General features: G+C 40.7%; 1 long non-coding RNA gene across 3 annotated transcripts in view; it reads right to left on the bottom strand.

Annotated features, from left to right (window-relative positions):
* The window catches only part of LOC140225441 (uncharacterized), a 244,780-nt gene that overhangs the window by 194,029 nt on the left and 35,839 nt on the right, over nucleotides 1–14,912 (bottom strand). For 2 of the 3 annotated variants that reach the window (XR_011900539.1, XR_011900540.1), the window contains exon 2: nucleotides 6,561–6,643. The exons of the other annotated variant lie outside the window; for it this stretch is intronic. This is a non-coding gene — a long non-coding RNA (uncharacterized lncRNA). The remainder of the gene's footprint in view (nucleotides 1–6,560; nucleotides 6,644–14,912) is intronic. 3 annotated transcript variants of the gene reach the window in all.

Raw genomic sequence — 14,912 nt, 5'->3', positions numbered from 1 at the left:
GAAAGAGCGCGATCAAATTAGATTAATCGTCCCGGGGACCCGCCCCTGGGTGACGCACAGTGGGTCGAGTCAATTAGAGAGGTCGGACAACATTCAGAATCTTTAAAAGCTTGTAACTCCGTCCGTATAAAATGTTGAGGTTTTAAAAGTGGCTCCACTGGTTTCCTCGAGAAATTTCCTCCCAGAAACACCCCTTGAAATTGAACGTATGACGAAATAAACTTCAGAATTTGAAATTGTAGCCGAAAATGGAGATGTTGCATGTGTGAGGGATTTGCGATTCGACCATTGATTCTTATGTAATAGTTCGCGAGAAACACGATGGTGCCACGGGTGTCTCTGGAATCATCTCCCAAGCTCAAAACAAAGCTCTCAAAGTAAGGCCAAAATGGAGGGGATATCCCACGCTACCCTGAGAGTCCACCTCTACATCAAGACAAACTCTCCATGCAAATATAGGGAGCAAATACATTGACAGGGCTGCCACTTTATTTGGGGACTCTAAAATGGAAAACAAGGCAACCCTGCTAATGTATTTGCTCCCTATCTTTGCATGGAGAGTTTGTCTTGATGTAGAGGTGGACTCTCAGGGTAGCGTGGGATATCCCCTCCATTTTGGCCTCAACTTGAGAGCTTTTTTGAGCTTGGGAGTTGATTTCAGAAAAAAACCAGTAGCACCACCGTATTTCTCGCGAACTTTTACATATGAATCAACAGTCAAATCGCAAATTCCTCACACATGCAACATCTCCATTGAATATTCGACGAAATAAACTTCAGAATTTGAAATCGCGGCCAAAAATTTCAGGTCTGACCCCTTCTATCGGCTCGATCCACTGTGCGACGTCGACAATCGGGGGCCAAATAAAAACCGCGAGTGCAATGTGTGGTCATTGCGTCTAATTAATCATTATTATTCCGAGCGGATCGCCGGATCGCGAGAGGTCACTCCGACAAGGAACCGTCATTAACCCCCGGGGGAGTGGAGGGGGGGGGGGCGCCCACCCCCACACTCTCGAAATTAGGGGGCCTCGGCGCATTATGTATGATAGATGACGCGTTCTACTCAGGCATGACTTGACAGCCCCGTCGCGCTTGACGCGGGATCGGCTTCTCGCCACGCTGCCGTGTTACGGAAAAGAGGACCGATGGACATGTTCATAGACGTTCCTTCCACAACGCCCTTCCTTGGGGGGTCCCATACCGTTTACGTGGTCATTATGGGTCATAATATACTGATTTACACAGCAAAAAATAGTTCTGGTGACCAGGGTGTCTACTAAAACAGGCTGGCCAAATATTAGTACTCTTACAGTTGAATGAGTGAGATCGAAAACACACCAACTCGGTAACTCGACAATGCGCAACTTTCATTAAAGACGGTCAATTTTTATAAAGGTTATTGAAGTTAGCGCCACTGTTCCAACTTGGACCTTTGAAATGTCCGTAAGTTCTTGTCTTTCGGCACCAAAAATCTTTTTCTTAGACTGATTTTTTCATCTACTATGCAGTTTTGTGTGTGTCTTGACTATTTTTATTATTCCGAGTTGGGTGTTTTCGTTCTCACTAATTCAGTTCTTTTTCAGTACATTCCCGAGAAATTCAGTACTTTTTCAGTACCTCCATTTAACGAAATTCAAAAAATTTCAAAAATTTGAATCTCTCTTAAATTGCTACAAAAATGAAAAATTCCGGACCTTCTAACGAAATTTCCGCTCTTTTTCAGTACTTCCGTACCGCCCTTAAAAAATCAGTGCCATTTCCGAACTTTCCGGATTTGTAGACATCCTGTGGTCATACACTGGTAGAAAAAACACATAGGATCTAGAGTCCAGACTCTTGAAAACATTGACAAGAAAAAATACTCTTGATTCAATCGGATTTTTGCTTGAATCAAAACGAAATCCGCTTAAATTAAGAGGCTTGGTTCTTGATTTGAGCTAGATTCTGATTGAATCAACAGTACTTTTTCTTGTCGATGTTTTTACGAGTCTGGACTCTAGATTCAATGTGTTTTTTTTTTCCAATGTAGGGCTCCTGCACTTTCTTTGTAACAGCGACAGAAGTTTCCGTTATGAGAACTGAGTGCTCCGTCCTCACGACCGAAATTCTGTTTTCACAAGAGGGAAGTTCTGCGAGTATAAAAAGAATGTGAAGGGTCCCTGAAAAGAGAAGGTTCTGTCACCGGCACTGATTTTCTTTTTTGCGTGTACCGACTACGTTATTCGACTTAATATCGAACTCTTGGTTCAAACCAAAACGAAGTAACATAACTTTGTGTGCGTATACTTCATGAGTAAAGTGTGTTAATTTATTAAATAGTCATTGATCGTTTATAAATCAAATAAAGGCTCATTAAACACGAGGAATTTTGATTGCAAAGGATACTTGGACACATTTTACCACTATGGCGTAAAGGGCGCGAATTAGAGTCAAGGTTCTGTGTTCGTTTACATTTTGATACTATGTCGAATGACGTAGCCTCTAAATTAGTCTATAATAGTCATTTTTTTAACATTTTCTTTAGGAGGTCCTTTGAAATAGTCGTTTATATGCTGTTCCTTTACGGATTTCTTAAGGCTATCTTAGGGTCGTATTTACAAATACAGTCTTTCTTCAGACAGCCTCTCTTTTCTTACGGCCCATATGGTTTACACTGTGATGGAGGGAGATTTAAGGAAACCCTCAAAATAGCTTATGAAGAAGGAAAATTTTAGCAAGCCTCGAGTAAAATTCAGCAGTGTAACTTTGGAAGTGAGTCCTTCAGAGAGGTTACAATGCTTTGCCATTGCAAAATGTGCAAGATACTTTTGAAAATTTTATGGTAGATGCAAACCTACCGTAAAATATTCGATATCGCATTATTCTTTCTGCGGTATTTTGTTCTATTAGCAGTGACAACTCATTATAAAATCCCTTTAAGGAGTCGTTTCCAAAGTTACTTTGCTGAATTTTACGAAAGGTTTGCAAAAAGTTTCGTTTTATGATGCTATTTTGAGGGCTTCGTTAAACCTCCTTTCATTACAGTGTAAACCATATGGGGCCGACAAATACTCCCCTAAGGGCCATTTTTACGGTAGTTCCTTAATCAGCTTATTTCCTTGGAAGGTCCCGATAGGATTGAATGTCATTAAGAGAGCTTTAAAAATGCCTTTAACGTAGCGTCATTAAGAGGATATTTTTACGAATTCCTAGTAAAATTCTACAATTTGAGTAGGACTGACTGACTATGACTGACTCTCAAGGCTTATACTCGTATTTTGGTAAGACACAATTTAAGAAAATTCCTGATTCGATCAACACTTCTGTGATGCTTTAAATCAATTCGATTTTTAACGAGAATGGATATGACCCTAAGGAACCACTGGGAATATGTCTGTGCTTAGAGAGAACGCCGTATGAACATCCGAATGTTGCCAAATTTCCTACGAATTTTCCACGAAACATTCATTTTAGAGGAAATTTACATGTATTATCCTTTGAAATTTGCAGATACTGTGGACTAAATTGCGAATAATATTCTTTTTAAAATTGAGAGAAAAATATACACAAGATTTTCAGAAAATTTGTATTTTATCAAAGGAAATTTAGCAGAGCCTGAGGGTTCATACGGCGTTTTTCCTTGAGACGGCAGAATACGGCCATGAGCTTTCGTAGGCTCACGTTAAAACTAGAGTCCCTTAATACCTAGAGTTAAGACAACTCGATTATCAGCTTACTGGCAGCCGGCCTTGGCTGGCCATGGAGGCACAAACGAGTGCACCCAAACGAACGATATTGAGGGATATGGATAAGGAATCCTGCGATGTCTGTCATCCCAAAACAACATCAACAAAATTGATCAATTAAAAAGAAAATGAGATTGGTTTGTGAATAATTTCTTAATCTATTTTCATTTTGGACCGATGGAAATAACAATTTACTCTTGATAGACCACAATTAGGTAATATTTTCATTATTTTTGTTCACATTCGAGTCACCGCCATCTTGGTGCACTCGTTTGTGACTCCATGAGCGAGAACCAATCAGAATTGGATTTTTTTTAGGCCACTTTCAGTCCAACCAAAGGCGAGTTGTCGTAACTCTGGGTATAAAGGGACTCTAGTTAAAACGGAGTCCTGCCCTTGCGTCACGATATCTCGAGAGTTGGCGCTCGATTCGGCAACAGGGGGTGCCACTTTCATTTTCAGGGAGCTTAACCCAGTTCTGCATCCCTGTAGTCGGGCGAAACGAGAGCTAGGAAGCGGGTAAAAAACGGCTCGTGTTTTCCGGCGAACATATTTTAATATTACGGATCGCTGCGGCGGGTATCACCGTTGATATTAGAGCCGCCTTTTTTATTCGTTTTTTCGGCAAAAGTGATTTTAAGCTCGAGGAAACGTGTTATTTCCTCCGGCAATACTTTTTGATTTTGTACCGTGCATTATGCAGTCATGGAATGAAGAGGAATTATGCCCTCCTTTGGATATCTATTGCTGGCTTTTCAATGGGGTGAAACACGAGGTGGCGTGAAATGGAACAAAAATCTGACTAAGTAAAAGTTTTATGCGGTTGCATAGGCAGATCCAAGGGGCGTGGGGGCGTGCGCCCCTCCCGTTCCCTCGAAAAAAGGGAAGAAAAAGGGAAGAAAGAAAGTAGGAAGGAACGGAGGAAAGAAAATGGAAGGACGTAAATGTTTGGCAATCATTCATGACGAGATTGACTCAAACTGTATATTACATGCTTGAAAATTTCGAATGTTTTCTGGAGGCAGCCCTTGCTTGTTTTGAAAAAAGAAATAAAAATACAGTGCGAGCAGTTCTCTTCATTACGGTTTCATCGAAGGGAATAAAATTGTATTTTAAAGCGGTGCCCCGAACATGGGGGATTAAAGCCATGCTTGCGATTTTGATGAATTTCGTGTTTAAGTGGAGACTACTGAGTAGACTGAACACGATTATACCCTTAGTTCATGAATTGAACGGTTATTGGAGAAGATATGACAAAATGATCTGATCTGCTAAAATACATGTGTTTAAGTGGGAAATGCCGCCAGATGACGTCACTAGGCGGTGCATTTTCTCACTTTTAAATCTATTTTTATAATATTTCTCATATCAGAAAAAATTATAAAAAATACTGTGAACTCAGCTCCTTAAGCACTTTCAGATGAAGCAATAAATCATCATTGTCTCTCTTAGGCTGTAAGAACCACCCAGTTAAACCAACAGGATCGGCCCATACTCCCAAAATCTTCTTTGTCCATAGCTCTGTACATCACTTCCAATAATCAGCCCGCAGAATCCGGGTTAATCGTAGGGACCCCGTCGTTCGATCCGCGGAAATCCGTCTCAGCGAAGCAGCTACGAAGCAGCCGAGCTCCCGGGAGTAAAAAGCTCACTTTCGAATCACTCGAAAATGATCAAATTAATGGATGAAGGCTGAGAGCTCTCACTCGCATTTCTCCCCGCGTTGTTTTTCAACGAGCCGAAGACCATCAAATTAATTAGATACCGGGAGCAGGAGACCGCGTCAAAGTGCTTCGGAAAAAGGTGAATGGGAAGTTGAGTCCTCGACGCCGGAGTTGCTTCCTCCCGGATTCGCTTCTTTCAGTGGCGTGGCGTGAATTGCGATATATCGATTGTTATGCCATTGAAACCTATGGAAAAGGATCGATAAACAGGGCGTTCGCAGCGAACACCTTAATAATCGATTCTTAACCATGGGTTTAAATGGCCTAACAATCGATACATCGCAATTCACGCCACGCCACTGGCTTCTTTTTCTTTTTTTCCGTCCCGAGTCCTTCTTTCTCCTTTGAGCGCGAGTAATTATGATCGGACTTTTGAGAATCCTACCGATCGGTGCGAGGGGCTTTGTCGAGTTCTTCGAGACGTTGACGGATGCAACCTCTTATTACTCCAACACTTGAAAGGATTTCGAAGATCTGTGTTAAATACATTTTTTACCTTTTTTATTTTTTGACTAAACTGGAAAAAAACACATTGGAGTCCAGACTCTTAAAAACATCGACAGCAAAAAATACTCTTGATTCAATCAGATTTAAGCTTAAATCAAGAACCAAGCCTCTTAATTTGAGCGGATTTCCTGTTGATTTAAGCTTAAATCTGATTGAATCAAGAGTCCTTTTTCTTATCAATATTTTCAAGAGTCTGGACTCAAGATCCAATGTGTTTTTCTTCCAGTGTATATTTGGACGTACTTGTGTCAAACCAGAGTTGGATCTAGCAGTTTGGCAACACCGGATTTTCTCTATTCAAAGGGCCTATGCTAAATAATCGATACTTGCAGTTTGATCGAGCAGTTAGAATATAAAAATTCTAATCTTTAATTATAGTTAAAAGGCAAATAACCAAACGAAAGTATATCAATTGCACTGATAAAATTATTAAATTAATTATCTTTGTCTTTAATATAAAACGTTTTTGGTAGAGAGATTTACAAATTACATTATTTAAAAATTTACTTAAGTAGCGGTTGAAAAAGAATATAAATTAACTACAAGTAATTACGTAATTTGAAGTATTATTACAAGTAATTATACTTCAAATGTTACTTACTCGCACGTATTTTGGATGCAAATAAATGAATATTCCAACTGGGACATTGGCAAAAACCGAGAACTTGTAGAGTCAAATTTTACCTGAAACAGAAATTAAAAGAACGGTTATTATTACAGATATAATTACAGATATTATAACAGATATTAAAAGAACGCGGTATTATTTCCGTTTGGTGGGACGATAGGGGTGAAAAGTATAGGTATTGTGTTGAAACGATGAATGTAAACATTTCACCCAAAATAATAATTGAGGTATTTTTCTATTTTATGGATCTAGAGTCTAGACTCCTAAAAACATCGACAAGAAAAAATTAACCTGGTTCAATCGGATTTTTGCTTAGATCAAGAACAATCTTAATTTGGTGCAACATTTTTGATTTAAGGTTGAAAAAAGACTGTTTCTACAATAAAATCGCAACTAAATCATGATGCATACATCGACTTAGTCCGCACTTTTCTCTAAAACTAAATTTCTAATTTTCACTTTTCTCTGTAAAACATCACATTTCTACCATGAGACTTTAAAACTATCATCAGTGGTGTTATTTTAATAGGTTACTTTTGCGGGCGTCTGGCTGACTTGGCATTGAATCTCCATGCACAGAGGCAACGTCCAATTATAAAAACAGATTCAAATTCCACTTAAATTGGGCATCGCAGCCAGCAAGGAAATCCAGCCGCAATGTGAGATTTGTATACAAAAATGAACCCACTCAAATGAATTGCCGACCACTCAAAGCTCCGCGAGCACATGCAGGGTCATCTACGACTGGTGCAAATTGCATACCCAGCAGTTTGCAGGCGCTAGGGCGGTTTTAATAACAACGGAAGGTGTTTGGTCGGACGATTGTGCGATTTTAGCGGGCAAATAGAGGTGGCGGAGGCGGGGGCGCGGTTGTAAAATCTTAATGAGAGGAGTTTCCACAACAGTCGAGGGTTATCGATTTAATCTTATTTTTTCCAGAGAAAAACTTCGGAGCAAAAAGCGCAAACTTAAGGCGACCACAGTTTTTTATTTACCGACAGCAATTTTACCCTTTTTCCCATATTTACTGCCATACTGTTGTTTAGTGTTGATGAGGAAACAAATTTTATAAAATTTCGTACGCACTTGCGGTAAAATTTAATTAGAGGAGACGCTTTTCGGAGCTTCGAGCTCCATCATGACCCCCTGTTTGCTGCCAAATGATGATGGAGTTCAGAGCTCCAAACGCGTCTTTTTTAATTAAATTTTTCCGAAAGTGAGCACACAAAATTTTAAAAAAAGGTATCATAATTGACTTGCGGCTATCCCCTCCCACAAAAATTTTCCTTAACATTAAGAGTTGGCATTCAAAACCTAGTTGCTACACTTTATTGTGCAACTGTTTTTCCAATTTAACAGGAATCCAAAACCTAGGAATTACAATTAAGCTCTTTCGTGTGTCAGAGTTTTGCGATTTAAGTAACATTTATATTTATCTGGCGTAAAATTTCGCGAAAAACACGATCCGATTTAACAGGAATCCAAGACCTAAGAATAGCAATACATCTCTTGCACGTGTAGGAGATTTGCAATGTAAGTACTTTTATCTAGCGTAAAATTTTGCGCGAAACACAAAAGTGCCGCTAGTTTTCTCTGACACGAACTGCAAAGCTCAAAAAAAACTTTCAAATTTGAGGCCATAATGGAGCGAATATCCTACGCTACCCTGATAATCCGCCTTTGTATCTGGTCAAACTCTCCACGCAAAGATAGGGAGCAAATACATTGGCAGGGTTGCCGAGTTTTCAGTAATGGAGTCTCCAAACAAAGTGGCAACCTTGTTAGTGTATTTGCTCCATATCTTTACATGAAAAGTTTGACTTGAAATAGAGGTGGACTCTCAGGATAGCGTGGGGCGTGGGATACCCCCTCCATTACGGTCTCAACTTTGAAAGCTGTTTTTGAGCTTTGGAGTTTGTTTTGGAAAAAAACTAGTGGCACCGCCTATTTGCAATCTGAAAATTTTGCACGATGAAGAGAAAACTTCCTAATTTTTCTTGTCGATGTTTTTAAGAGTCTAGACTCTAGATCCATTGTGTTTGTTTTTTCCAGTGTAGTACGGCAGTATTATACCTTAGCTCTCGATTTGGCAGCGCGCGAAGGTTGGTGTAGTTTAATAGTCCCATCGTCCTAATCGGAAGTAAAGCTTGCGCGCTAACCATACGGCCGACTTAACAACCTGCGGAGGTAGAATGCGCCACCCATTACTTCGCACTCAGGAGGCGTTTTACGGTCGGGACCCATGCGCAGTTGGCGGTAATGACGCGCCAAACGGCGGGAAGTAAAATTCAAACGCTACCGGGATCTCTGGAAAAAAACGCGCATCGATTTTCGATTCGGTGGCTCCTACGTTCGGGAAAATGCACCTGCGTAATACACATTATTGATAAAGTACCTCCATTGGGAAAGAACGCGCGGAGAAGAACATTTCGGTTCGTGTGGAGGTAGAGAACCTATAAATGGAGAATATAGACAAGACGTGTCGAGACATGGAGCTCCTAGGGCTCAAACAGGCAGCCAAGCTTACAAAACTAGAAATGTCACTGCCGATCTTCAGATTCCAATATCAAACCAAGGTGGCCCAGAATATTCATTAAGGTGATTCGATGGACGCCATATTTCGTGTTAGAACGACGTGCGATATATCGCATCAATTGGCTCCATTTTTTCAGCTACTCCTCATTTTTCTCGAATTTTGAGATCGCAATTCTGTTGTCAGGAGACTAAAGTACTCATTTACCAATTTTAACAAAGAAATTCAACGTAATAAAGGCGTAGTTTTTTTAGAGAGAAAACATCGCATACGATCCTGAGATCGGAACTGCACTCGAATGCGATATTTTCTCTCTAAAAAAACCACGCCTTTATTACGTTGAATTTCTTTGTTAAAATTGGTAAGTGAGTGCTTTCATTTCAAATTTATGTTTATCAGTGACATTAAAACCAAGAATATTAATCTGCTAGGTTTATGTCTGACTAATTTCATACTTTAATTTTGGATTGAATTTTGCTATACAACCTACACAATTGGGAGGAAAAATAAATTATGAAGGTTGGCAGGTATTGTAAAAAATTTCGAGAGTGTTTACGTGTTTATCATGTGATGTTACATTTGTGGAGTCTACTCGATTGGCTATTCTTCCTGCGTGGAACAAGCCCATTTAATTCTTCGGATATCCCAGGGTACACCGAGATTAACATTAAGGGAGGCTAACGCATCTTCTACGATTTTATCGTGTTTGCTCGCTCATTATCGAGGGATAAGCTCGTGTCAACATACGCTGAGTCAACAGGGACTAGCGCAAGAAAAGGGTGGCCGGCTGAAAAGGGGGTCCTTTGGCTGCTGGCGTCGCAGTCGACACACGATGGTCAAGTGACAAGGATTACCGAACTCAGTGGGGAGGTCATTCATATCACATTTAGCAAAAAGAAAACCGCAATTATAGCATTTTAAAAACTGTGCGACTTCATCTTTTCTTTTAAAAATACTCGACAAATGCACACTATTAAAATTTACACGATTATTGTCCATTAAATTAACTATTATACTTTTAGTGGGAAGCAACACCTACTTGCTATTCTGGAAGATTTTTTAGATAGTTATGAGGGAGCAACATTTTTTCAACACTGCAATCGCTTTGGTTCCTTTTTGCGAAATGCGATCCATTTTGGATTCAGCACAGGCAGCTTGAATTAGAATGTTATCAGGCCACGCCGCTCAAGTCAATTAGAAATGTTGGGCATGCAATTCTATACCAAAACTGCCCACTTTGATGTTAATTTCGTCACATTTTAAATTTCAAGGCGTCCTTTCAGCAGAAAATTTCACGAGGAATCAAATGGAACCACTTTTAAAACCTCAAAGTTTTTTGTATAAACGGATTTATAAGCGTTTAAATTTTTCAAATTTAGTCCAACAACTCCTATTGACTCGATCCACTGTGCGCCATAACGTTTATGGTCTTCTTAGACCTCATCAATAGATCACACTCGTCAGTAATTGAAGATATGTCCGATGAATAAAAATTCATAATTATAAATAGTTTTAATGCAAAATTTGATGTTCGAAACGTTAAACTCATTCTAGAATACAAATACAGGTAACTGAACAATTTTTCCCGGACATTTCCAGGTGTTCCCTGACTTTTTGAAATTCCCTGACATCTCCCGGTGCTTCCTGACTGTGGCAACCTTGATCGAGCCAATGAAAGAGGTCGGACACAAATTTGTTGACTAAAACTCCAAATTTAGATGTTTATTTCGTGACACTTTAAATATTATGGAGTGCTAATAGAAGGAATTGGAGATGTTTGAATGGCTGAAATGGAGAGGATATCCCACGCTATCCTGAGAGTCCACCTCTACATTAAAACAAACTCGGAGCAAAACGCGCACTGGCGCCTACAAACCTAAGGGGATATTTCAAGCATTGCGCAATGTGTGAAGTAGCCCCTTAGGTTTGTAGGCGCCAGTGCGCGTTCTGCTCCGAGTTACAAACCTACAAACGCGCCTACAAACCTAAGGGGCTACTTCACACATTGCGCAATGCTTGAAGTATCCCCTTAGGTTTGTAGGCGTCACACGGAGAAAAATGGAACAGCGTTGTGAACATGTTTCCGGCTGTGTTCGGTAAGAATGCGTTAGAGCACATCTAAGGTGGTGTGAACATCTGGGGATGGATGCGTTTCAGGCATGGGCCGAATTTTTTGCTCTGTCCCAACGACATGTGCGGAACTGTGCTGAACCCTTGGTACGCCCGACGAAAAAATTGCCGCAACCATTGTTTCGCCTCGGTCTAGCGCATGCGCATAGACGCCGGGGTGTGTACGTGCATTTTCGAACGGCGCCGCGGCACCAAGGTCGACAAAAATGCTGAGTAACGGTTTTGAGTTTGCGCGAATCTGGTGTCGTTTCTCGTTTGGTCGTTTCTAATCTCTTTATCTGTGTGTGTGCCTGCGGTTTGATTCGGAGTCGTATGAAAGTGTGTTTTTTGACCCACTGATTTTCCATCAACATAAATAATCTACTCGGGAGGAATGAAGTGAGCTTGAAAGATTCAAAGCTTTTGTGTGCGGTGTGCCAGCTGTGCCTATGATCTCTCCAAGTTTTATCGCGTTTCAGTTCAGCATTTTGTCTTGACCCAGTGAATTTTCAGTGAGTTCTTTCTTCTTTTCACACAAATTCTAATTAGTCTTCTACTCATTCATACATATATTTAATATTGTACATGCAATGTCTCAGCACATGTTATGTTGAAAGGTACGTTTTGCTTGCTCATTTAAACAAAATATACCTTCCAATCAAAGTTTGTGCTGTACGTTTTATCTGCCTGATTCTGCATTCTTATTGTGTGAGATGAAAAATAGAATTTGGATATCTTAGTGCTTCCTCCTTTCGTGCCTTGTTCTACCGATAAGTTCCGCTGTGAAATATACTAGTTACTTGCATTGATAATTTGATACAAAGAAACAACTCATTTATTTTTTTGAATTGAGTCCTGATTATAATGAAGCCTTTACACAATACCTGCTAAGCATAAATTTAAGCCGCTTTAAGCAGTTTCAGTTAAAAGTAGGTTCCTGTGTCTCATTACCTCATTTCAGTGAATAAGATTTAAAATGTGCATAACCTCAAATACTCAGTGACGGTTTTCGAGGTATCCTAATTCACAAGAATCAGTGATGTCTCCGTAAAGTGGAAATCATTACAATGGTTTGGTTTTGTGAAATGGAATTCCTGTCAAAAGATTTCAAATGCCCATGCCCTGAATAGTGTCTCAGTCCACAAGATTTCTCAACATATGACCTCATTAGGCCTGCATTATCCTGTTTCGGTGAGTTCCTTCATCTTTCATGTCTCCTTTCCAGTGATCTGCTTTTGCAGCATGCCTGCTTCTTCGACATTATCTTTTTTTTCACTTCTAGGTATCTAATTTTTTATCCCATTTCTCCTGGCTACTCGCTCCGTTCTATATTTTTGTTCCACTTTTCTATTTTTCCTCCGTGATTTTTCAATTTTTTTAAAATAAAATACCTTGTAGAAGTTAACAAGGTCCTTCAAATGTCAAAATTTTCATGTTGATGAGCATGTTTTCCTCCTCATTATAACTTGTAACATGTAACACCAAAAACATTAGAGGAGAAAAATAAAATGGTGAAGAAATTTTAAGATTTTTCAAAGATTTAAAATGTGCTCAGGTTTTTTCTTTTGTTTTTTTTTTTTTTCATCCTCACTGTTAACAAAAGAATAGAACAAAGCAACCTCCCCCTCCTCAAGGGGTAAGGACTGGGGGAGGGGGGTCGCCCCTCCCAATATAACGCCTCCGCCCCCTCCCCGCGCTGACCACAGGCAAAACTGTACGTAGGGGCATGAATTTCCGCATCTGGGTACATAGATTCCGCACCTGGGCGCATCCGCCGAAACTGTGCCAGGCACATCCGGATGGCTGCGCTCAAGTGCAAAAGAAATGTTGGAGCAAAATCGCCGTCCGGGACCATGTGCTGGAGTCCATCTTCTGGTACTCACTCAGCGCGGTTCCATTTTTCTCCGTGCAGTGCGCGTTTCGAGCTGGCAGTACACCGCGCCGTGCCGCAGCGTGCCATAACCTTGCCCACAATAGAGATGTTGCATGTGTGAGGAATTTGCGATTTGACCATTGTTTCTGATGTAAAATTTTACGAGAAACACGATGGTGCCACTGGTTTTCTCTAAAATCAACTCCCAAGCTCAAAAAAAGCTCTCAAGTTGAAGCCAAAATGGAGGGGACATCCCACCCTACCCTGAGAGTAAACCTCTACATCAAGACAAACTCTCTATGCAAAGATAAGGAGCAAATACATTGCCACTTTATTTGGGGACTACAAAAATGAAAACACGGCAACCCTACTAATGTATTTGCTCCCTATTTTTGCATGGAGAGTTTGTTTTGATGTAGAGGTGGACTCTCAGGATAGCGTGGGATATCCCCTCCATTTTGGCTTCAACTTGAGAGCTTTTTTTGAGCTTGGGAAATGATTTCAGAGAAAACCAGTGGCACCATTGTGTTTCTCGCGAACTTTTACTTAAGAATCAATGGTCAAATCGCAAATCTCTCACTCATGCAACATCTTTATTGCATTGCAATGGAGCCAGTCTTAAAATCTCTAAGTTTTGTATAGACAAAGCTACGAGTTTTTAAAATTTCCAAATTTCGGCCGACTTCTCCCATCGACTCGATCCACTGTGCGGCGGCGGGCGGGAGAACAAATGGCCTGACAAAGATGACCCGGAAAACAGCGTAAACTACCTAATTCAGTGGGAGAGGCTCGGCGGAAAATAGATCGATGACGACGGCGGGAACTACCCAACGGAACAGGCTCGGCGTGCAGCTCTCACTTATCAATCATGGACTCACCCAACTTCACTTTATGCCTTCGTTATTTCACACCCTCGTCGCATCACCCAGCTCCCGCGACCCCACCCTGTACGCTCCCGCGTTAAAGAAAAACGTCGTATTCTTTGAAAATATGAACTCATACCAAGAGGAAATTTCAATGGAGATGTTGCATGTGTGAGGAATTTGCGATTTGACTATTGAAACGTATGTAAAAGTCCGCGAGAAACACGATAGTGCCACTGATTTTCTCTGAAATCAAATCCCAAGCTCAAAAAAAACTCTCAAGTTGAGACCAAAATGGAGGGGATATCCCACGCTATCCTCACAGTCCACCTCTACATCAAGACTAACTCTCCATGCAAAAATAGGGAGCAAATACATTGACAGGGCTGCCACTTTATTTGGGGACTCCAAAACTGAAAACACGGCAACCCTGCTTATGTATTTGCTCCCTATCTTTGCATGGAGAGTTTGTCTTGATGTAGAGGTGGACTCTCAGGGTAGGGTGGGATATCCCCTCCATTTTGGCCTCAACATGAGAGCTTGTTTTGAGCTTGGGAGTTAATTTCAGAAAAAACCAGTGGCACCATCGTGTTTCTCGCGAACTTTTATAAAAGAACCAACAGTCAAATCTCAAATCGCTCACACATGCAACATCTCCATTGTCTCTTATTGGCCCCAGTAGCGAAGCGTGGATGATCAATTATCGATGTTTCCCTATTTGAAGCTGTGGCAAAGAATCAATTATCACCGTGTTCGTTGTTAATACCCTGCTCATCGATCCTTCCCCACAGGTTCAAATGGCAGATCAATCGATAAATCGCAAAGCAAGCCACGCCACTGATTGGCCCACTATGCAACCGTCCTCGCTTCCCGAGAAAAAAGTTACGAGAGTCGTAAAATATAATTCCATTCATAATACGCTAGGAATAAAGTTCTGACAACCTATC

This window comes from Bemisia tabaci, chromosome 9 (assembly GCF_918797505.1).
Source record: "Bemisia tabaci chromosome 9, PGI_BMITA_v3".
NCBI classification, from domain to species: domain Eukaryota; kingdom Metazoa; phylum Arthropoda; class Insecta; order Hemiptera; family Aleyrodidae; genus Bemisia; species Bemisia tabaci.
Note: the sequence above shows the minus strand (reverse complement) of the source record. Positions and strands in the feature narration are given on the sequence as shown.